General features: G+C 40.6%; 1 long non-coding RNA gene across 1 annotated transcript; it reads right to left on the bottom strand.

Annotated features, from left to right (window-relative positions):
- Positions 1-18002: 18002 nt before the first annotated feature.
- Positions 18003-21760, bottom strand: LOC147653997 (uncharacterized). Its single transcript, XR_015284213.1, has 3 exons — positions 21511-21760; positions 21183-21417; positions 18003-20296 (listed from the first exon to the last, which is right to left on the bottom strand). It is a non-coding gene; the product is annotated as an uncharacterized LOC147653997 (long non-coding RNA).
- Between the last annotated feature and the right edge of the window lie 350 nt (positions 21761-22110).

Below are 22110 nucleotides of genomic sequence, written 5' to 3'. Positions count from 1 at the left end.
CTACAGTGGGCAACCAGACCCTTCCCAAGCCTGGGAAGAGAGACACCTAAGCTCTGCTGTGGTTCACAGATGAGGGAGAGGAGACAAAGTCCACCAAAGGCTCCAAAATGACCCAGGTCAGCAGTGAGATTCAGGAAAAAAGCCATCACCAGCCCTTCCCTTTTTCACAGTAACCTCATGGTTAGAGGTAAATGGCCATGCAATACAAGTCTTGTAGATGTTGATTTAAGTGCAGCTCACTAAGTTACCATAGTGCAGCTCCTTCTTTGCTAACTGCTGCTCTGGTGGGCCTTGTGCCAAAGCAGAAGGAACGTTGTTGTAAAAGGGACAATTGTAGACTTCTACTTAAAGATAACTCAGCTACTTACTCTGAATCACAATCAGATGCAGATTCTGTACCTAAATTGTTATAAGAACTTAGGCTTCTGCTTATACTCTCATATTTGGGATATTGTGATGTTCATCACATTTTTTAGGCCCTACTGTGGCCTGAACACAGTATTTTGCTTCATGTAATTGAAATTAAAATCTAACAACCACTCGTTACTGACCAGAATATTTAACCATCTTCTAAGAAGTCACTGCTTGAGATCAATTATCATTTAGATTATTGTAATAATTCTTGATTTTTAATATCAGTCTGGCATTTAAGCACATGTTTAATAATATTTATTTATATCCAATATCCAATTAATTAATTCAAATAGTACAATAATTAGTGACAAAATAAAGGTGTAAATAGTCTGCCTGAAGATTTTCCACATCATAGATAATTAACATTGACTCTGAATTATGTTTTGGCCCTGTCTCAACTTTTAAGGAACACTACTATGAAGCTCTAGTCACAGGAACACAAAGAATAAATTATGAGCTCTTCCGCACCTCTTCTTTCCAAGCCTGAGGGAACATACATGAAACCATTCCTTTTCTCTCTGTCAGGCCAGGTGTAGGCAATAGAAATCCCTGCACATTTGATGGCTACAGCAACTCCTGGTTAGTAAATTTCTCCATGTCAGACTGCTTCTTTCCAGACAAACAGGCACCATTCCAAGAGTACCAGTTTTTCTTCTGTGTAAGGATAACCAGATAGAGCAGGGAGCTAACAACACTTCCATCCTCTCCTCCTTTTCCCACTTTGCTGGTTTTCTCCTCATTCAGTCCCAACCATCCAGTCCCAACCCATTCTGTGTGTTTACTGCAGCATTTCTGTAATAACTGAAGAACCCCCAAACAAATCAACACATCTGTTCTTTCTGTTCACTTGGGACTTCTGCACAGAATGCAAATTTGCCAGCAGCGAAGTCAGTAGCTAAGCTACAGTCCAGCTACCAGCATTATTTCCACCAAATAAATATTCAGTGCTCATGAATTGTAGAAGACAAACCACTGAGGGACTAGAACCAGCTTGATCATCTGATGGCCTGGTACATACAGACCACAGTAAGATATACTGCCTTATTTGCTCTTTTTCTGGCTCCATGTTAGAACTCTGCATTCTTACTGTTCAGGCTTCAACAATAGAGGATGGGAGGAGTTCCTTTTGCCAAGATCCCTTTTTTTTTTCTCAGAATAATGCCCCATTCATGAGACCGTGAAGATTTTTGCCTCTCTTACTGAAGGTTTTTTATTGTTCATGAACATATACATTAGTCCAGGGATGAGAACAGCCTTCTTAGCAGTGGTTACATTTGCTCACACGCAGAAACAAGTGAAGCAAGTGCTCCTCCCTACTTAGTGAGACTCGAGCAGCAGTTGGAGAAGCAGCACGGACACCTCCTCCCCAGCAGAGCTGGAGGCCACTGCCACCACTGCCTCCTCCCACCTTCATTGGCTGTAGGGCTCTGGGAACAGAGGAACAAGGTGCAGAGCTGTGATACTTGGCTGATGATACAGCCCCTGTTGGGACTGACTTTTAAAAGCTGGTCCTCAGAAGTTCTGGCTGGACTCTGCCTTCCCACTGCTCCCTCCTGCTAAGCTCGGAGTTATTCAGGGGAGGAGTTTTCAGTGAGTAACTGCATCACACTGCACAGCCACACCAGGAATTGCATTTAGCTTTTCTGCAGTTGCACAGAGTCTGCCTTTCTCAGATCAATGGAAAACCAAATCTGTGGCTGTGTCTACCATAAGAACACAAGAGGCTGGCAGTTTATCACAGCAGACAGCCATGGTCTCTCCTCATATCTTTCCTGCACTGACAAGAGGGCCCCATGGTTTTCCTTACATTTAGATTTTCTATGAGCTTCAAAGAGAAGATATTATCGGTTATAACAGTGTTCATGTACTGGAGAGAGGTCAAGTACTTGAGAGAGGCCAGCATCCTCACGTGTTAAGGAGAGCGAGCAGTGCCACACAGGCACTCTGTGCTGCCTCTGAACCAGCTGCTGATATTTCGGGTACATCTGCAACTTGTTGGGACAAACACTCCCCAAGGGGTAATGCCTTTAGTCTGAAAGACACCAGATTTAGACTAGAAATTAGGAAGAAATTCTTTACTGTGCGGGTAGTGAGGCATTGGAATAGGTTTCTCTGAGGAGGCGTGGATGCCTCATCACGAAGTGTTCGAAGCCTGATTGAACAGGACTTTGAGCAATCTGGTCAAGTGGAAGGTGTCCCTCTGCCCATGTGGGGTGGAACTAGAGGATCTTTAAGGTCCCTTCCAACCCAAACCATTCTGTGATTCTATGACTCCATCCTGCGCTACACCAAATGTTTGGGGTGTTCAGTGGTCCACTGCTCCAGGCTCTAAATTTAGCTGCAGTATTTATTAATCAGCCTTAGGACAATGGATTGAACAGCTCCAGTGGGTTGGAGCAGCGGGGTCCCACTAGGTGGCAATCCAGTCCTGGGCACGGCTGTGGCAGCAGCGCCAGTGCCACCAGCCGTGCTGGGGCTGGCAGAGGCCACAGCCGTGTCCTTGCTGTGCGCTCCCTTCTCAGCCTCGCGGGAATCAAACCTCTACAATTGCTCGCTCTAAGCGTATAATTTTTGTCTCGTGAATTTTCATAGCCATGACAATTAAAATCTATTTTAAAAAATTGTATTTGTTAATGTGTTTGTTTATTTTAACTATATATATTCTGTCAGGAAAGGGAGAGGAAAGAAAGAAAGAAACCTTTTTCTTTGTTTGGAGCATTTGGCAGGGCTAAAGAACAACTGTCTGCTTTGGCTCCTTAAACTACATATCACATCTGTAAAAACATAGTGGCAAAAGGAGGAAAAAATAATCTGCGATGCTTTCCTGGTGGTTTCTATGAGGCTTTCATGTAAACAATACATTTTCATCAATTATGCATTTAGGTCACAGGAAGAGTTAGTTGAAGGAATTCTTCTGCCATTTCAAAGCCACTGTCAGGAAGAAAGTATAGCCAAGCTGATGGAACTAGAAGAAATATAGTTTTGTTCTTCTAACCCGGTATTTTTCTTCTTCAGTTTCTTTACCATCATTTCTATTTGCACAAGTATGTCCTGCATAGCAATATCTGTGTAGGGAATGCACAGAGGCTCTTTGAGGATGGATAGGTCTCATTTTGCAATGGCAATTCTAAACCATGTTATTGTTTATATTGTTTACATAAAGCAACATTAGAGAACTGAGTAAAATGCCTTCCCTGTAAAACGTTTGGTCAGATCTGGAAAACAGCATACACTCCTTGGTAGCATTGCCATATGTAACCTTGAGGCTTCTGTGCAATTTATAACCCTATGTTACATGCTTTAATATCCTTTTGAGAGTATAATGAGAATTAAGTGCTGAGGAACAGGTTTCACAGTAGCTACCACACAGAACAGGCAAAAACTGGTATTAGCTACCAAAAAAATGCCAGGGAAGAACTTGAGATCTTACCTCTTACCTATATTGGTAATCACAGAAGTCTCAGAGCACTTTCTTTTCTTCTTGTGAAAAATGCCTGAGAACTTGTGGAAATGCTTCTGTCTCTTTGATGCATCTTACATATGTTCAGAAATTTGAACAGGAAACAGAAAATCAAGGGTCAGAGCTTTTCACTCCTACACCTAAGGTGGCTGACCCCATCCTACAAACCCTGCCAAAATTAATATGTAAAAGCAGAAATAAAGAAGAATTCTTCTACAGTTAGTAGGAGAAGAAAGTGCTGCATTCTCACGCCTTCTCCCAGCTCTGCTTACATATTTTATATATTCTTTATATATATTTACATTTTCTCAAATGTAAAACATATTACCAGCCTTGGGAAAAGGGACAAAATGGAAGTCTCCCACCTTGGAAGTAAATGCCACAGCAGTTAGGGTAGATATTTTCCCTTGCATACTGTGGTCAGCACCATGCATTCCTGTGGCCCAGCTTCACCAGGAAAGGGTAAAGGCTGCTTTTCACTCGGTTCTTTTCTAACCTGACGGTCAGGGCTCCAGACTGAGGAGGATCATACAGCCAGGTGATGCTTTTCCAGTGTATCACTTCTTCCTTGGGCCACGTACCTGAAAGTCACTAGGTCTGACATTCAGCAAGGCCAAAGCACCAGCTCATGCTGGGTGACAGAAGGCTGGCTTGGCTAAGACAGCCCAAGTTGTCCCACGTGCTGGAGGCTATGTCCATGAGCTTAGGGACTCCTGGCAAAGCACAGCATGCTTGTCTAGAGATCTGTAGCTGGCTCTGAAACATAAGGCTCCTTAACAGGAGTCAACTTGGGCTAGCAACAACCCTCCCTCCTAGGAAGTGTGGGGAAAAATTAGCAGAGAGTGAGTGTTGTGCCCACAAAGCTAGGATACCCTGGGACCAGGGTTGGTGTCTTGACATAGCACATTTTGCCCAGTACCTGCTTGTCTGGATCAGTACATTTGGCAATTTTCTTCCTACTGACCCTGAGGGATCTGAGAGACGTGATGGAGAATTTGTGAAATATCATTTGAAGTTGTTAGGGACCAAAGCTCCTTATTACAAAACAGGTACCTTTACAACCCTGGTCTGAGGTGTCTCTGCTGAGAGTGAAATACTGAGCATCTTTAATCCAGAGCATTTTTTATTAATCTGTGTTCATTTTGGAAGTGAATAGCAAAGAACTACTTCAAAGGTTAAATTTAGCATCTTTGTACTGCATATGCATAATCATTTCAGATATTTAAATTGATTCTCAAAATAGTCTCACCACTAAGAAGAAAACCTTCTAACTGCCTTAGAAGAAAAAAAAAAGTTAAATTCTGCTATAATTAAGGTTAAACATGCAAAAGTTAGCAGTTTTCCTATGTTTATGAAATAAATCTGTCCTATGAAACAGGAAATTTGAAGGCAGGGCTCTTTCATGCCTTCCTTCCTCTTGGAGGTGTCCTATTTTCCACAAACAGTTAAGTATGCATTTCACAGTATGAGTGTGACTTTAGCCTTGGAAAGGGCTGCCAAGGAAAGTGGTGGATGGACCACCCCTGGAAGTGTTTAAGAAATGACTGAATGTGGCACTTAGTTCTATGGTTTAGCTGACAGGGTGGTGGTGTTCACTCAAACATTGAACACCATGATCTTGGAGGTCTTTTCCAATCTTAATGATTCTGGGACTCTGGAGAAACCTCTAAGAATTTTATCTAAAGCCTCTGGTTCTGCTGCTTCCTGGATTTCTTTAGTAAGTTGCTAGTCAATACTGACCAGTAAGAATAAAAAAAACAAACCTAAAGTTTTATCTGATACTGTCTGCTAATCCTGGTATTCTCCAGAGGACGACCCCTAAACCACTGGACTGCTGACTAGAGTTAGAAAGAAAAACTGGCATTTCCGAGAGTAAAAGTCTTAATTTCCTTTACTTTTCTTGCAAATACAATAAAGTGGATCATGCTGAAGGAAAGAAAATCTTTTTGTGACATTTTTGTGAGGAAAAAGCACTCCAAAATATTGCAGTCTCCCCCCATCCAAGAACGTGGTTTTATTGCTTAGTCAAAAGCATAAGTCATTTCTACAGCCCCTCTTAACCCCTTGCAGGCACTTAGGTCTTACCACTTCTTCCAAGGCTGTATCTTACTAAATTGTGGGAATGAAGCCTTGTCCTTTGTTAGAGTAAATACTAAGCCATCCATTTACTTTGTGGGGCCTAATATTTACAGCCTGTTTATGAAAGATAAGAAAAATCAGGCTTTGAAATTCCCACTGACAAATTTTGCAGCAGTAGAAATATTAGCTTTTCTCTTCTACTTATTCTTACTAGGAATTAATTCTGGTTTACTTTGCTCTAAATCCTGTTTACTTTCTGTTTCCCAGCATTTCTATCAGCCAGAAATTTTTCACCCTAGAACTGTATTTTTTCTATTTCTGTGTAATAATATGTATTAAAGCATGTTAAGTGCTTTTAAGCCATAGACTGGCAGGTGCCATATAAATATTTGTCTTTGTTATGATTGCTTAAAGCAAAAGACTCAAAGGTATATAAAAGAAAAAAAACAATAAAATAGCCCCACCTTCTGCCCTTAGCTTTCACATCAATTTCATAATCAGTTCAGAAAAAAAAATCCCTCACAGAAAGAAAATATTCAAACTACCTTGCAGCATAAAACAAGGATAATTTCACTTCATGTTAAATTCCCACATTTGCACTCACAGGTGATTTAATTTTGAAATGGCTTTCAAAACAGTTTATCCAAAAAAAATGTAACTGAAGGGTTTAATACTTCTAGAGATCTCTAGCTCTTTTAAATAAAGAAGTAAATAAAAATAAATAAATAAAATAATAAATAAAATATTAAATAAAAAAGTACTCTTTTTTATTCTTTTCTTTGCAATCAATCCATATTCTTTTTTGCTTTTGTTGAGGTGGTGTTTATTCAGACTATGTGAGCTGCTGGGATGGTGGAAGTGGGAATGGTATCTGTCTTTCAGAAAAAAAATCTATGTGACACTCAGCAGAATATGTGCTTGCTGGACTGTTCCTTTACAATTGTTCCAGGACCACTAAGGTTTACTTAAAAACCCAAAAGTTTCAGAGAGGCCAGGTGCCTTATATTATATGCTTGAGTGTTCCTTCCTGACTGAGTTGCTTTTCCCATTAGAGGTTTTTGCCCCGTTCCCATTTGAGGTTTGTTTCCTGTTCCTTTTCATTTCACCTTAGCTTTTCATGCAATAACATCCAAATAGAAAGAGACAGTCATTGCCATGGTTTTCACTCCTAAAACTGAACTTCCTGGCTTTTATGGCTCATAATCAATCCCATAATTTCCCGTGATTTCTGCGTATGAGTGGCAAGAAGTAAGAGGGAGTTTATTTTGCCTGTATGCAGACAGGCCAACTTTCACACATTAGGAGCAGCAACTAATCACCCACAACATTTCCTAAAGTTTATGGTGCTGGCAGACAGCTGTTTTTGTTCCAATGTGATGGTTTCTTTGCAGAGTCCTGCTGCCAGCAGTGTCTCAACCACTTTACTAGTGCTCCATGCACTGCACATCCTGGACTACTGCCTTTAAATCTCCTTTCTACTTTATGCAAACAAAAGCAAACTACTCTGCCAACAAATACTAAGGAGACAGACACATTGTTGCTGTGGCCATATGCTCTGTGAAAGGGAAATTCCAGTTACCAACACCTAGAATTTAAAGAACAAAACCTACATAGGCATGCACCCCAGGTCCCTCAATAAAAATTTTAGCCTTGTATTTTGTTTTGATTTTTTCCCCCTTTTGAATCTTGGCCCTTGGAAGGATGAAAACTCATTAAATCTATTACACATGATATAGGAATTAAAAAAAAGTTACCTATATTCTCTGAAAGTTAACCAATATTACTGTAAATGCATTTGTTACATATATGTTATAAATGTATAGAAGCGGGGCCTTGCCTAAGCAATTGTTGATAATATTTAACAGTGATTAATATGTAGCATAAGAGACTGAGGAAAGCATTCATTTCATCTCTGCAATGCTTTGTCTATAACCTCCTATCTGCAAACTTGTTCTGATGCTCTTTGTCTTCAAAGACTTCAAAAGTATGTCCTTGAAGCTGAGAATACACCCCACTGCTGACAGCCCAAGTGTCTGCCTTGAAACAGAACTGGTGTTGGAAGACTGGCATCTTTTGCTATGGATAGCGTGAGCCCACAAATACCAGTCAGCCTGAAGATAAAACTTTCTAGAGAAGAAATATGTGAAAACCTCAGCTAATTCAGCAGAACTCTGAGCTGCAGTCAATTACTAAATGCAGGAGAAGAAAGTGGATTGGGGAAGGAGAAAAATTCCCTTTAATCAAAACATTAAACAATCATCTCTGACTAATGAGGTGTAAAACTGAACATTTGAAGTGGATTCACTTTCCTTCTCTCCCACTGATACAGACACATTTGCAATCATGTATATTTGTTGAGTGCAGTCATGCTGGTTTTAACTTCCATCTAATTATTATTTACATGATAATAGTTTCTAGGAGCCCAGTTACAAACCAGAAGGCTGCTGTGCTAAATGTAGAATAGTGGCAAAAAAAAATTTATCGAGCCACAAAGATGATAGGAAATCCACCCAATAAATTCAGTATTGGTTTTGCAGATGCTTCTAATTAATCTCCTACAAAAAAAAAAAAAAAAAAAGACAGTAGAAAGCATAATTTACTAAAAATCAAAAAAACTCCACCCCTTCTATCTTAAATGTTGCATGATTTTCCAGAGAATCTAAATGCACATTACATTTTAAAATTCATTGAAATGCTTTACAGATGTTTTTGGAAACCTTAAAACCACAGGTTCAGTAAGTAATGGGTGATGGCATTACTTTATTTATCCTTTATGTGAGAAATTGTGATTGCATGAAAAAAAAGAACAAGTCCCTAATGCAGGAATTTGAGCGAAATTCTGTGGGTTCTCCATTATACAAGAGCTTGAACTTGTCAGTTCTGATGGCCTTGTGTTACTTCTAAGGGACGTAGATTTAAAGAAACTGAAATAAATGAATAAATAAAGCTTCTTTTGGAAAGTACCTAATGCACAAAAGAAAACATTGTCCCAAAAGACACCAAAAAGCACTTTTCTCAAGCAGGAAAGAGCTACTTGGCTCTTGCAGAACTGCTGGAAAGGGTTATCAGAAACTACTCAACTAGATGTCAAGGGATGTCTTTCCTCCAGGGGACTTTGGATTGGATATTAGGGAAAATTTTCTTCAGAGAGAGGGTAACCACACACTGGAATATGCTGCCCAGGGAAGGGGTGGAATCACCATCCCTGGAAGGGATGTGAAGGAAGGCGTGTGCATGTGGCACCAGGGGGCACAGTTCAGTGGTGAACTTGACAGAGCTGGATTAATGGTTGGTCTCGATGATCTCAGAGGCTTTGGTAAATGATTCTGTGATTCTTCAGGGGGTGTCTCCAGTGACTCAAAGGCACTGGCATAGCTCCTGCCATGCTCCTTTCCATGACAACATTGGAGTTAGTGTGACTGGACAATACCCTGTGCCTCAGCCCGAGAACAGGTCCCAGTAACACCTATCACCATGTAATGTTATGGTGAGGATGGGTTTGATAATCAGGTGGGGGGAAGGAAGAAGGCATATCCTAGCCATGATTTAACTGCTACTCACAGGGCACAGTATAACCAAATTGTAGGTGCACAGATGCTAAATACAGCAGGCACTGGAATCACCTTGACATCAACGAGATTCCTGTTAAATGCTTTGGTGTATTCCTATTGGGAATGGTGTCTGGTGGCTTGTTTTAGGACTCAGGCCACATTAGGCAGAGCATCACTCTAAACCCTGCAGAGATGTATACCCTCAAACAAGCCCAGCAAGCGCAGCCTCAGCAGAACTCTGCTGGGTGTGATCTATCTCTGCTTCCCTCCTGGGCTTTGTTTTCAGCCAGTGGGCAAATTCCCCCCTGCCCAGAAGAAGAAAAACATCTCTAGTGGTGCTGCTTCTGAAATCTCAGGGGTCCCCTGCTGTTATCAGTCTGCCTGAGGAAGGTCACTGTGCCTCAGTAGTGGAAACACAGGGTCAGAGTTAAAGGCAAGAGTAAAGATGAGGCCCTCCTGTGGGGCCACATAAAACCATCCGTGCTATGGATTGGCACAAAGCAGGACAGGTAACCCTTGAGAGACCCTCTCCATGTCAGGCCCCTGACCTGGGCGTGCCTGTGCTCCTGGGATCCTCTTGCAATCAAAGAGGCAGCAAGCCTCTCCTCTGAGCTATTTGCTGGATGCTGTGCTTCTTTCTGCACTGGCTGCCTAGGGAACCAGTATCCCCTGTCTAGAAACATAAAGGTCTTAAATGCCTTAAGATGATTGTGTGAGAGACTCCCTCCTCTGCTCCATCTCATCAGAGGGTTGGAATTGGTGGTAACACACACAGGTGAGAGGAGAACAAAGGCAATCTCCTTTATTTCTGGAAGAAGAAAAAGAATGCTCTATTTTTCTTTTAAACTACGTAGGATTACCAATTCATTTATTCATAGTACTTGGGTTTTAATCTGTCAGGGAATAATGACCCATTATTTTATACTTATGGGAAATGACACTTTCTAGTACCTGGTATTTGCAGCTGTCAAATTATATATGTCAGCATCTGTCACTCTCCAGCGTTACTTAACGAATGAGTTTTGCATATCCCAATGAGCTTCTACAAGAATGGAGAAAAATATTAACACCTCTTCTGGCAAGTGTACAGACTGACTGCTTTTTTGGCATATTCACTTCTGCTCTGTATCATCTTACCATATACAGACTAGGCTGCATTGTTACAAAGGTTGTAACAGACCCATCAAATACACTAATATACATATTTCTGCTTCAATGGACTATTTTCCTTTCCTCATTCAATTGACTTAATGAAAAGTGAAAATGGCAATGTTAAATAGTGGAGAATCACAGAGAATCACAGATTCATTAAGGTTAGAAGGGAACTCTGGAGATAATCTAGTCCAACCAACCCCATGACAGGGTCACCTAACTCAGGTGACACAGGAACATGTTCAGGTGGGTTTTAAATGTCTCCAAAAAAGGAAATTTCATAACTTCCCTGGGCAGCCTTCCAGTGACTGGCCACCCTCAATGAAAATAACTTCTTGCTCATATTGAGGTGAAATCTCTTATGTTTTAGTTTGTGGCCTTTGCTCCTTGTCCTGTCTCTGGGCACCACTGAAAAGAGTCCGGCATCATCCTCTTGGTACCCACCTTTGAGATATTTATATGCATTAATGAGAGATCTCAGTCTTCTCCAGACTAAACAGGCCCAGGCCCCTAGTCTCTCCTGAAGAGAGATATTCCAGACCTTTAATCATCTTTGTGTCCCTCTGCTGGACCCTGTCCTGTGGCTCCTGGGCCTTACTTGGAGTATCCAGTTTATAGCTGATCCATACACAGAGGTAAGACCCTTCTTCTGTGTATATTCTTTACACAAGCTCACAGAAAGAATCCTTTTCTTTCTTTGTCACAAGTTCTTCATATTTTTCTACATTGCAAACTGATACAAACTTTAAAAAGCAACTTACCTGCTGCAAGATAGAATGGTTTACCTGGATGCTATTTACCTCATTGCATCACAGTGATTCAAGTAAAACTAAAAAGGACATGAGCCAGAGAAGTCAAAGAGCAAGGAACAGGTGATGCTGCTCCAGGGAGGAAGTATATATTTACTGTACTAAAAGGCATATTAGTATTTTTTGATTTCTTTTTTTTTATGCAGAAGAGAGACTCCAATGACAGCTCATATTCCTCACTAATGAGCTTTTCAGGACTGCCTGGGCTTTTGGGCTCTTTATGCAATCCACTGGCAGGACCCTGGGCCTGTCTTACAGACATGAATCTACCCTCAGGCTAGAAACTTTGAAAGGAGCAACATATGGGGCTTTGGTCGAGGCCCTTTGCTGTGGATGGGCCAATAACCTGTCACCTTGATTTTAGGGAAGATGACTATGGTATATTGAAGCAACTGTATTTTTTAGTATTGAGTTCTGTGCATCCAACATGGTGTGTTACCTTTTCTCACTGGAATTTCTGTGAGGGAGAAGTATGATTTCCTCAAGTGAGTCCTGAAGAGGAAATTTCCTGCTGAACTTTCATGTCCAGACACAGCTGGTCCTTGTATCTAATACAAAACCCAGGTATTTCAGAACCAGTCTCTGTATTTTAAAGAGGATCCTGTTTGCTGGGATTCCTTACTCTGAAGCATGGCAATTGCCAAATTTCAGTATACTATTGGCACTTAACAAGTCTGTGAGCCTACATGTTTTTTTGCATGGCTAAACATTTAGGAGTGCTCAAGGCCAGGCTGGGTGGAGCTCTGAGGACCTGGTTTATTGAAAGCTGTCCTGCCCCTTCCAGGGCCACTGGAACTAGACGATCTTTAAGGTCCTTTCCAATCCAAACCATTCTATGAGTCTATGACTGAAACATTGAATTAGTAACAAGTAGGATTAATCTGCCAGAAGCCTATTCCCACCTTGCTTCATAGACCTACTTTTCTACAGCCCAAATGCATGAAAATTGATGCACTGAAAAGGTTTGAAAGATACTGAATCTTTCTTTCCACCAAATTGAACTTCAGATAGCACAGCTGAGTCCTGAAGATTTAATGAAGTTTTCTGCTGATGAAACTGGTGGATGCCAACCACGGGCAAGAGAAATCCCTACAGGCAGCTGAGAACTGAAGGATGAAGATAGTGAAACTCATTATCTTGCAGAAAGTCCTAGAAAATAAAGCTAGCTCCTAGTTCCAGTTTACTCATACCCACAAACATCTGTGTCATTACACAATACATTTAATCACAGAAATATTTAAAGTTGTTCCTTTGCTCATGCCATTTTAATAATTGAGCAGAAAATCAGCTCTGATATGTTTCTTTCCCCATAGCACTACATATGAAACAATATATGACTGTGAGCTAATAGCCAAAATGGAAAGCCAAGATGAAGATAGAGCAATACTACGGAGGGAAATAAATCCTTGATGTAATCAGTTCACCAAGTACTGCTATTAAAAAAGGAAAATGATTTTCTGAAATTCTTCTTCTGTTGTTTCCCTGGCCAAAGTTGGTTATCAGATTCAAACTGGATATATGAAATTTCTTTATATCCCAAAAGTAAAATTTTCAGCAAAATTGCTATTCTTAAATAGAACTTCTTGGGCTATTTAAGTACTCATAGAATTGCCTGATATACCCTAATAACAGTGATTCCAGTTATTTCTTTTGGAGGTTGATTTAGAATTTTTTTTCCCCTAGCCCTTTATTTATGCTTGTATTGACAAAAGAAAAAAAATATACCAGTATTCATAGTGACTGGAACATATTTTAGCAATATTTTGGATATTAGCCATGAGATTAATCTGACTAAACAGTTATCTGCATGGTAGATGTCTTCTATCTCTCAAATAATCAGCTTTGGCTTCCTCAGTGTGGAAAGGAATAGAGGTACTACAGCACAACCCTAAAGGCAGCATCTAAAATCCAAATCCAGTGAATCTCACCACACATGCAATTCTCTCTGTTAATGAAGGAAGAAACACAGAGTAATGAGATGAGGTGTAAGCATCTATGGGACAGAAACCTAAAGTAAAGTCAGAGGAATTCTAAGATCAGAAAATACAAAGATTAATGTACATCAGGTTATCCTCAGGTTTATAGGTGATTAGCTCTGTACCTAAATGGAAACCTGAGTACTCAGGGTTCCTTTTTATAGAATACTGTATGCAGCAGGGATTATGTGAGCAGCATGTTTAATGGTGAACAACAAAGTTTGCTAGATCAATAAAAATAAGTAACAAGAAATCTCAACAACAAAGATGAACATAGTGGATAGCTGATCTCAGTTGGCAAAGGCTCAAATTAAAGCACTGCAGTGAAATCACCAATAGTAAACCATAAAGTCAGAGCCACTGACCTGAAGCACAGGCTAGACCTAGCATCACTATATTTTTATTCTTCTAAAATGCTTAAAGATTGTCTTTCCTGTTTTAGCCATTTGGACATTAATTCACCATGTTTTAGTGTGCCTACAGAACCTTTTTCAATTGGGCAAATGACCAAAGCAAAATATAAACCAGCAGTGAACTAATGTAGTTTGTGAACATGCATGATAAATTTTGGATTTTAAATACAATAAATCAGTCATTTAAATTTAATATAAGCCGCATAATTTAATTCTGCTTCATTAGCCTATATAAACACAATAAAATCTGTCAAATGCAAACAAAGGGCCTCCTAGAGGTGATATTTTAATTGTAATAAAACTGTCATCTAGATTAATAGGCCAGCCGAACAATTAATTTCTTCATAGAAGTTAACGCTATTCTAGAAAATGAGCTTTAGCTTGAATTTCTCCTGATGCCTTTGTGCTCAGGAAACAAGAACTTGCAGTAGAAAGCAGCAACAATCGGCTCCACAGTCCCTCATTAGAAGAAGGAGGGGGGAAAAGTCTGGGTTACAGCATGAAGCTCTGCTTCTACTGCTTCCTTCAGACTATTGCATTTAACATAAATGGGCCTTTAGCTTGGAGATGGGATTTAGGGAAATACCTTTTAAGCATGTCAAACATCATCCAATATAATTTAGCCAGGTAGGAAGAGGGTTTTTTCCCAGATGCCCCCTGCATGGACCAGGGCACCACAAAAGCACACCCAGAGTCCCCTGGAATATTGCCTCCCACAGGAATCCCTGTTCCCTCAGACAGGGGGTAAGTTACCACTCAACAACACACACTCACCAACAAAACTGTACCTGCATTTCCTTCCAGCTGCCAGTAGGAAAAATGTATTGGTTTTTTGATTTTTCCCCTTAAAACCTTAATACAGCTTGTGGCTTATTTTAGTTGGCTGAGAAACAGAATACTCAGCTCTTCCACTGATTGGCTCTAATTGCTTCACTAGATATTTTTCACCTGGTGACTATGAAATATTCACAAGTGATAGGATCTAATTCCAGATGGGACTATCAGGATCTAATTTTGTTGGATTTACCTCCCCCTCCCCACTCTTGTCCATACACATTGGTGCTGCTTTTCCATATTTTATTGCTTCAGCCTAGATCCTTTGTAGCCTATACAGGGAAAAAAGCAGTGAGGGCCTTTTTCATCAGTCTGTTGTGAAAGTACTAACCTGCATTGAAGGGAAAAATCATCTTTCACGTTAAAGAGTTACGTGAAATTGTTTACCTTATCCTTTGAATTTTAATCCCTAAAAGCATTTCTTTCCTAAAAATAGAGCTGTATACTTTCTAAGCCATTTAGCAGCCAGACAGAAAAACCACCAATGTGCCTTTGAGTCTGTTTTATTAATATCACACTTAAAAAAGAAATATCTCTGTGCTCTTCTGAGGGACAGCAACAATATAAAGATTTAACAGGGGACAAGAAGCATCATAATTTCTTCACCAAAGAAAATAATCTGCCACGGATTTTATGGATGTATTTACAGTTCTTCAAAGCTACTTTTTAAACTGTGTCAGTCCCTTGGATTTCTTCATCCTTGGCTGGGTATCTCTGCTGTATGCAGGGGCCAGCAGCTGCTTTTTTATTTGACTACCTGGACACCTGCTCCTGCCAAAGCCATTAGCCAAAACATTCATAGCTGAGAAGGAACAGTGAGAGCTTAAATTTCCAAAGGTTGTGATTTTTAGCACTAAAACAGCCTCAACATTTCTGACAAGGCCCTCCTGCATCTATCTCAGAGCCTGCACGTTTGTTCCCCTACGGCAGGGGAGGCTCCTGGAGCCAGCTACTCCCTGCACTTGGGGAGCCCAGAGGGATGTTTGCAAAGTTGCCCATGGAACAGGTTAGACACATCCTGATGATTGGTACAGCCCCCTAGTGTTTTTTCTCCCTTCTCAGTGCATAGCCCTCCCTGTCAGGTATTGGGTCTTGGAGCAGAGAGAACATCCATCTTCCAATGACCCAGACATATTTTTAACAACAGAAATGTTCTGGAAAATAAAGTGCTGTATTGACCTTACTAGAAAAACTAGTAAAGGAGTATTTTACACATGTTAGACACTTAATGAGTCAGAGACTGGTTTGGGTTGGAAGGGACCTTTAAGATTATCTAGTTCCAGCCATGGGCAGGGACATCTTTCATTAGGCCAAACTGATCAAAGCTCCACCCAACCTGGCTTTGAACACTCAGATAGAACATCCACAACTTTTCTGGTTAATCTGTTCCAGTGCCTCACAACCTGCACTGTAAAGGATTTCTTATTGTTATCTAATCTTAAACCTATCCTCTTTCAGTTTGAAGCCATTCCCCTTTGTCCTGTCACTGCATGCCCTTGTAAAAAGTTCTTTCTACAGCTTTCTTGCAGGCTCTCTTCAGGTACTGAAGGTACCACTGCAAGATTTCCCTGAAGCCTTTTCTCCATGATGAACAACTCCAAATCTCTCAACCTGTCCTCATGAGAGAGGTGTTTCATCACTCTGATCACCTTTATGAATCTTCTCTGGACCCACTCCAGCAGGTCCAGCTGAAACAAAACATTTCCACATCCCTTTGATTTTTGTGGTTGTGGTTTTCTTGGCCCCCGGAGGACTCTTGAAGATTCAGAATTAAAAGGTCACTGTATTAAAATAAATACCTCACAGGGTTACCAGTCTTGAGATACCACCCTTATTTTGTTGATGGAGGTAAACACAGTTTGTGCAAATGATAAACCCATAAGAGATAAAGACAATTTTAACAAGTTCAGGATGATGGGTTTCTGTCCTTGGGAAGCACAGCCAGCCAGTTGGTGAGGACAGTGGGAGTGGGAAGAGGATAGCTCCCCACCACAGTCAGGCATCATGCTGCCCCAAAACACCTCTCCAGGCTCACCTCCTGGGGTGATGTCTGTGCTCATTTCTTCAGTCAGCACTTGCTGAGCTGAGGGGATGGAACAGGGGCTCGGGTGTTCCTCCTGCTTGCATGGCCCTGCACCCCCAACAGGCACCAGAGCTACTCCAGCATCACCCCTGCCATGGCCCCAAACCTTCCCAAATGTTTCTGTGTTCACAGAATCCAGGCTAAATCTGTAAGCCATTACAGATAATTTCAGCCTTCAGGGAAAATGTAAAGGTTCTCTCTAAACCAGTCACATCCCAGGCTGAGCTGGGAGTGCAGGAGTACACACTGTCCCATGCCTCTTCCTCTGATGTGCCTCCAAGCATCCCTTTCTGGAGCTCTGGGGCCTGTCTGCACAGAGAAGTGTAGCCAAGGCCATGACACCCCTTTTTTGAGGCAGCTGAGTTCCTGAAACAGGTTGGGATCCCAAAAGGCCATGAAGTACTTTGACAAAGCCCACCCAACACCTTTTCACATTGACATGATTGTATAGCTTTAGGAAGGGGGTTTGTTTTCAGCTGGCCACTTCAGACAGGAACCTGTATAAACACAGCACTGTGCAAATATACATATAGCCTGTGCAAATATTAGGATACTATGCATGCAAACAACCATATCATTCACTTCTTCTCAAAGTCAGAGGTCCCTGGAGCAAACGTTGATAATTGCCTTTGTGAGAGCATGATGTCATTTTTTCAGTTGAATTTAAAGGTAATAATGAGTTGCAGTAAAACTTACCGTCCAAAGGTTTGGTGTCAAAATGTATCATCACAGAGACTGTCAGACTATGGTCAGTTTATATGGGACTGGAAATTGTTTAATACAACAGAATATAGAACAATGCAATCAGCTATTGTCTTTAGACTTTATGATGGTACTATCAGCTGACATCAGTTGGTTTAAGTAATTAATATAAAACTATGATTGGAAAATATTTTCCCCTTTCTTTGCGCTCCTTTTTGTTTTCCTGGAGTTTGAAATTACCCTGTTTGTGTGAGCCTTTCATTTAGCAGGAGAATGATAAAATAATTCCTGCATGTTTTTATAGCAGGAGGCAGTACTGTAAGTAAAAGAAGTTAGAAATTCATCATAGGGGGTTTAAGTTTGTTGCATCAAGCTCTTCCTAAAATAGCTGTGAGTCATTCATACTCCTGTTGGCATATTACAGGTTTTGCCCATTGGGAATCTTTAAACGCTCGCTCACACACTTTTTGATTTAATGCCAGAATGAAACCAAGCAGAAGGGCAGAAACCAGCCATTTCCAACTTGTTGAAATTCAACAAATTTTTATTCTGATCACATAATGAAACTGCAAGTCACCTGAGGCACCTGTATAGTTAATAGCATGCTTGACACTGTTAGGTGAAGTACCAGCAAAGATGTCTTTAAGCACTGACACTGGTATTTATATATATTTTTGGTGTTAGATATGTATCAAGGTCTGCTAAATGTATAAAGAAGTTCATTCAACTATGTGCAAACACATGTAGTTCTGTTTAGCAGAACCAAGAACATGGGATTTGTTCTGTAGTTCAGGAGAATGTCCCTGGCTGTAGCACACTGGCTATTTAATATCTAACAAAAAAGAGATTTTTCCTGTTGTAGGACATCCAGATTGAAGTTAAAAGAGTGACATCTAGATCAATGTTAATGAGTAGTTTCATCTCTTGGCAGTAGAGGATCACATTTTTGGATCCTCAACGAATGAGCAGCTCCCACTAAAATAAGTTGAAATTTTTTGTACAGCTATCACTGCATCAAGATTTCATCAATATATGTAACCACTAGCAACAGAATTGAGAAGGAAAGTATTTCCCTCTTCTTTGATAATTTGTGAGGTTATGGTTTGTTCTCCATCCAAAAAGGAATTGGAGAATCATATTTACTAAAATTTCCATTGTTCAATAGCCTGAAGTATTTTTCTTTGGTCAGGGAGGAAAGAAGAAAAAAGGGAAAAAGGAAGATTAATAAAATGGAAATAGCAGATTTGGTTCAGTCTATAGATACTTAAAAGACAAATTTTAACTTTGCAGAGGTTCATAAAGTTATTTCAGTTTCAGCTGACTTCTGTATGGTTCATGGGCTGCATGCAAAAACAAATTTAATGGCAAAACTTTTGTTTATACAATGGGAGTACAAGAAGGAAATGTAGGTCAAACCAAACAAAACCTAGCTGATATTTCTCCTGTTTTGTTTCACCCCCACCTTTTCATGGGATAGTGCACAGGAAAACTGGACTCAAACCAATCCTCATCCATCATTTAGGAAATACAGAAGCAGAAGTGCTGTGGGAAAATGCAACGGTATCTTTTTCACTTGTACTTGGATTTAACAGCTGGGATCTTCCTACCAGAAAAACCAGTGTAAAAAATACATACAGGGGAAATCTGGGACAAAGTCACTGGAAAAAACTATTAAAGATCACAGATCTATCAAATATTGGGTATGCTTATATTAAATGGCAATGCTGTTTTACAGCTTTTACAGACCTGGAGATTTCTTTATTTCCTTAGAAGCCAATTATACCAATGTAAATGTCATTTTAATTAATTCATGTATTTTTCCATAGAAGGGTTAGAAAATTCTAAAAAAAAATAAATTGAAGGATGTATTTAGGAATTTTTCAATTGTTCAAAAATTTTTCTTCTTAATCCAGAACTGGATACCACATACTTTATGAAAGAAATGAATAGAAGGAAGCTTGCATGTGTTATGTGCTCTGCAGTAGTCAAATGACTGTCAAAAAGAAAAAAATAATGTACTTGAAGAAAAAATACCTTTCTACTAAAGAAAATTAAGGTTCATATGCCATTGAAGTTTATTAAAGCTGGGCTCAATGCCATGTTTTGCCTTGATCCTTCAGATTCCAGTAAAAGATAGATTTTTTTTTCCCCCTGCTATTCTTACAATCATGCAAAATGATACCAGTTAGATTAGTAATAAATTGCTTACATTTTTTCTGAGTATGAGGTCTGTTGATTTTGTAACACTAAGCACTTTCTTTCTTTTCTCTGTCATGTATTTTTGGCTGTTTAAGCCATGCAGAGGCATGCCATGTATTTGTTGTATGACAAATTTGCTATTCTTTAGGAAAACCACACTGGCTACGTTGGAGGTAGAATATGTGGACAGGGGCCACTATTCTGTGGCTTTAGCTTCAACTTTTTCTGGTCATTGCATACAAAGACAAAAAAAATTGCAGACAAAGCTATTTGTGTGAAAAACAGCTATTTCTCTTTGCATGGAGAATAGAACAAAGCCTCCAGCAGAAAACTCAGCAGTGCTATGTAGAAAGAAGTTGTATGTGATTAAACGAATTAACACACAGTTTATTTTTTCCCCTTATAAGGAACTACCTGCCATAATCCTTTTACCCATTAGCTTTATGCCCACTTCTCTTGTCTTCCTCTTCCAGGCTTTTTTTTTACCATTTTCTCTGAGTGCTTCATTGGAGTCCTTGGAGGAGATAATTTTGCTGGGCTGGCTCCCTGGGAGTTGCCTGTGGTCAGTGCAAGAGGGACAGAGGGACAGAGAGCTACAACTCAAGAGGGCAGATCCAGCAGGTCCTAAAACACATGTGCAAGAGAGGCAGCTGAATTCTCTTCAAAAGGTTTCTGATATTCTTTTATCAGAGAATGAAAGTTTAAGCCAGCCCATTTTTAGGCATATGAAGATGGTTCCCACTTGGACTGAGCAGTATGGGCATAAATCACCTGTCCCAAACTGGTGAAGTAATTCATCTGGGCTTTATCCAGTCTGAAATACAGAGATCTGGTTATTATAGCAGTTGAGCAGTTTCAAAGCACTTATTTCCCACTTAAATTTTTCAGTCAAACTATGAAGGTTTACAAATTAATAATTCCCAAATGGCATGAGAGGAGTTGCTAATAAAATTCTGTTTTTCTTCTTTCTTCATCTTTGTAGATATAAGTAAAACATGGATAGCCAGTTCTGACTGGACATCTAGCCTTTAACTGGATACAGTTACATCCATTTTTCAATCACATGTCTAAATTTGATTTGGTGAGTCCCATACGCATAGTGACCGATGTTTTCTCACACGGACAAAAGCCATTGGATCATTTAGGTTGGACAAGACCTCTGAGATCATCAAGTCCAATTAACCCAGCCCCTCCACATTCACCAATAAATCATGAATGAAAAGGCCCACATGCCTTTTAAGCACTTCCATGGGTGGTGATTCCACCACCTCTTGGGCAGCCTGTTCCAATGCCTGATCATTCTTTCACTGAAGAATATTTTCCTAATATCCAATCTAAACCATCTCTGGCATATCTTGAGGCTGTCTAGTTTTGACTTGTCACTTGGGATAAGAAACCAATCCCCACAACCTCCTTTCAGAAGTTGTTGAGAGAGAGAACACCCCACTGAACCTCCTCTTCTCCAGGCCAACCAACCACAGATCCCACAGCCACTCCTCAAAAGACTCACTCTCGAGACCCTTCTTCAGCTCCATTGCCCTTCTCTGGACTTGTTCCTGTACCTCGGTGTCCTTCCTGAATTGAGGGACCCAGAATGGACCCAGGATTCAAGGTGTGGCCCCTCCACAGTGCTGACTACAGGGGAACAACCACTGGCCTGGTCCTGCTGATCACATTGCTTCTGGTACAGAACGTTGGCCTTTTTGGCTACTTGGGCACATGATGGCTCGTTTTCTGCTGGGCCCCTGTTGTAGTTGATAGCCTGAAATGTATCTTTTCCCATCTTTTATTTGTGATTCTCCCCTCACCCCCAGCTTCTCTTTTTCCTAATTGTTTACCTGGCGCGTCAAGTTACCGTGGTTACTGAAGTTTCTCTCCTCAGCCCCACGGCGAGAGGCCGGATAGAGTAAAGAGAGGACCCTGCTGGCATTTCCAGCTGCTTGAAGTTTCTTTAGCCCAGGAAAGCACGGGGTTGAGAGAAGAGAACCCTTCTTTCCAACACGGAAGTTTGTAACGCTGTTTTTCCTGTCCCAGAATGCCTCTGAGCTATGGAAGCTGAGAGGCCATGCTTACCTTCCCTTCCCTTTCTTTCCCCCCTGGGTTGCCAGGAAACCAAGCCCCCTCTCTCTCCTCCTCTGCCCCTCTGTGGAGAATACTCCTACACCTTTGTGGGCATTTGAAGAAGTTGGTGTCTGTTATTTCTTATCTTGGTGTGTGTAACCTTGATTTGTAGAAAGTTTGTAAGATGTACTAACTGAGAAAAATAATTGGTTCTCTCTCTGATGTTCCCTCCCTCCGAGAAACCCTGTTAAAAGAGACCCCCCAGACCCCAAATCCTTTGTCTCTCGTCCCTTGGATTCCCCTTCACAGAAATAAACTGTGGAATGCAAACCAGAGAAAGAGTCCCCCCCTGATTTCTTTACTCACTCTATAGACTT

The sequence above is a fragment of the Cyanistes caeruleus genome, chromosome 3 (genome assembly GCF_971803275.1).
Source record: "Cyanistes caeruleus chromosome 3, bCyaCae1.hap1.1, whole genome shotgun sequence".
NCBI classification, from domain to species: domain Eukaryota; kingdom Metazoa; phylum Chordata; class Aves; order Passeriformes; family Paridae; genus Cyanistes; species Cyanistes caeruleus.
The sequence above is the reverse complement of the archived record's forward strand: the minus strand, read 5'-3'. Positions and strand labels throughout refer to the sequence as shown.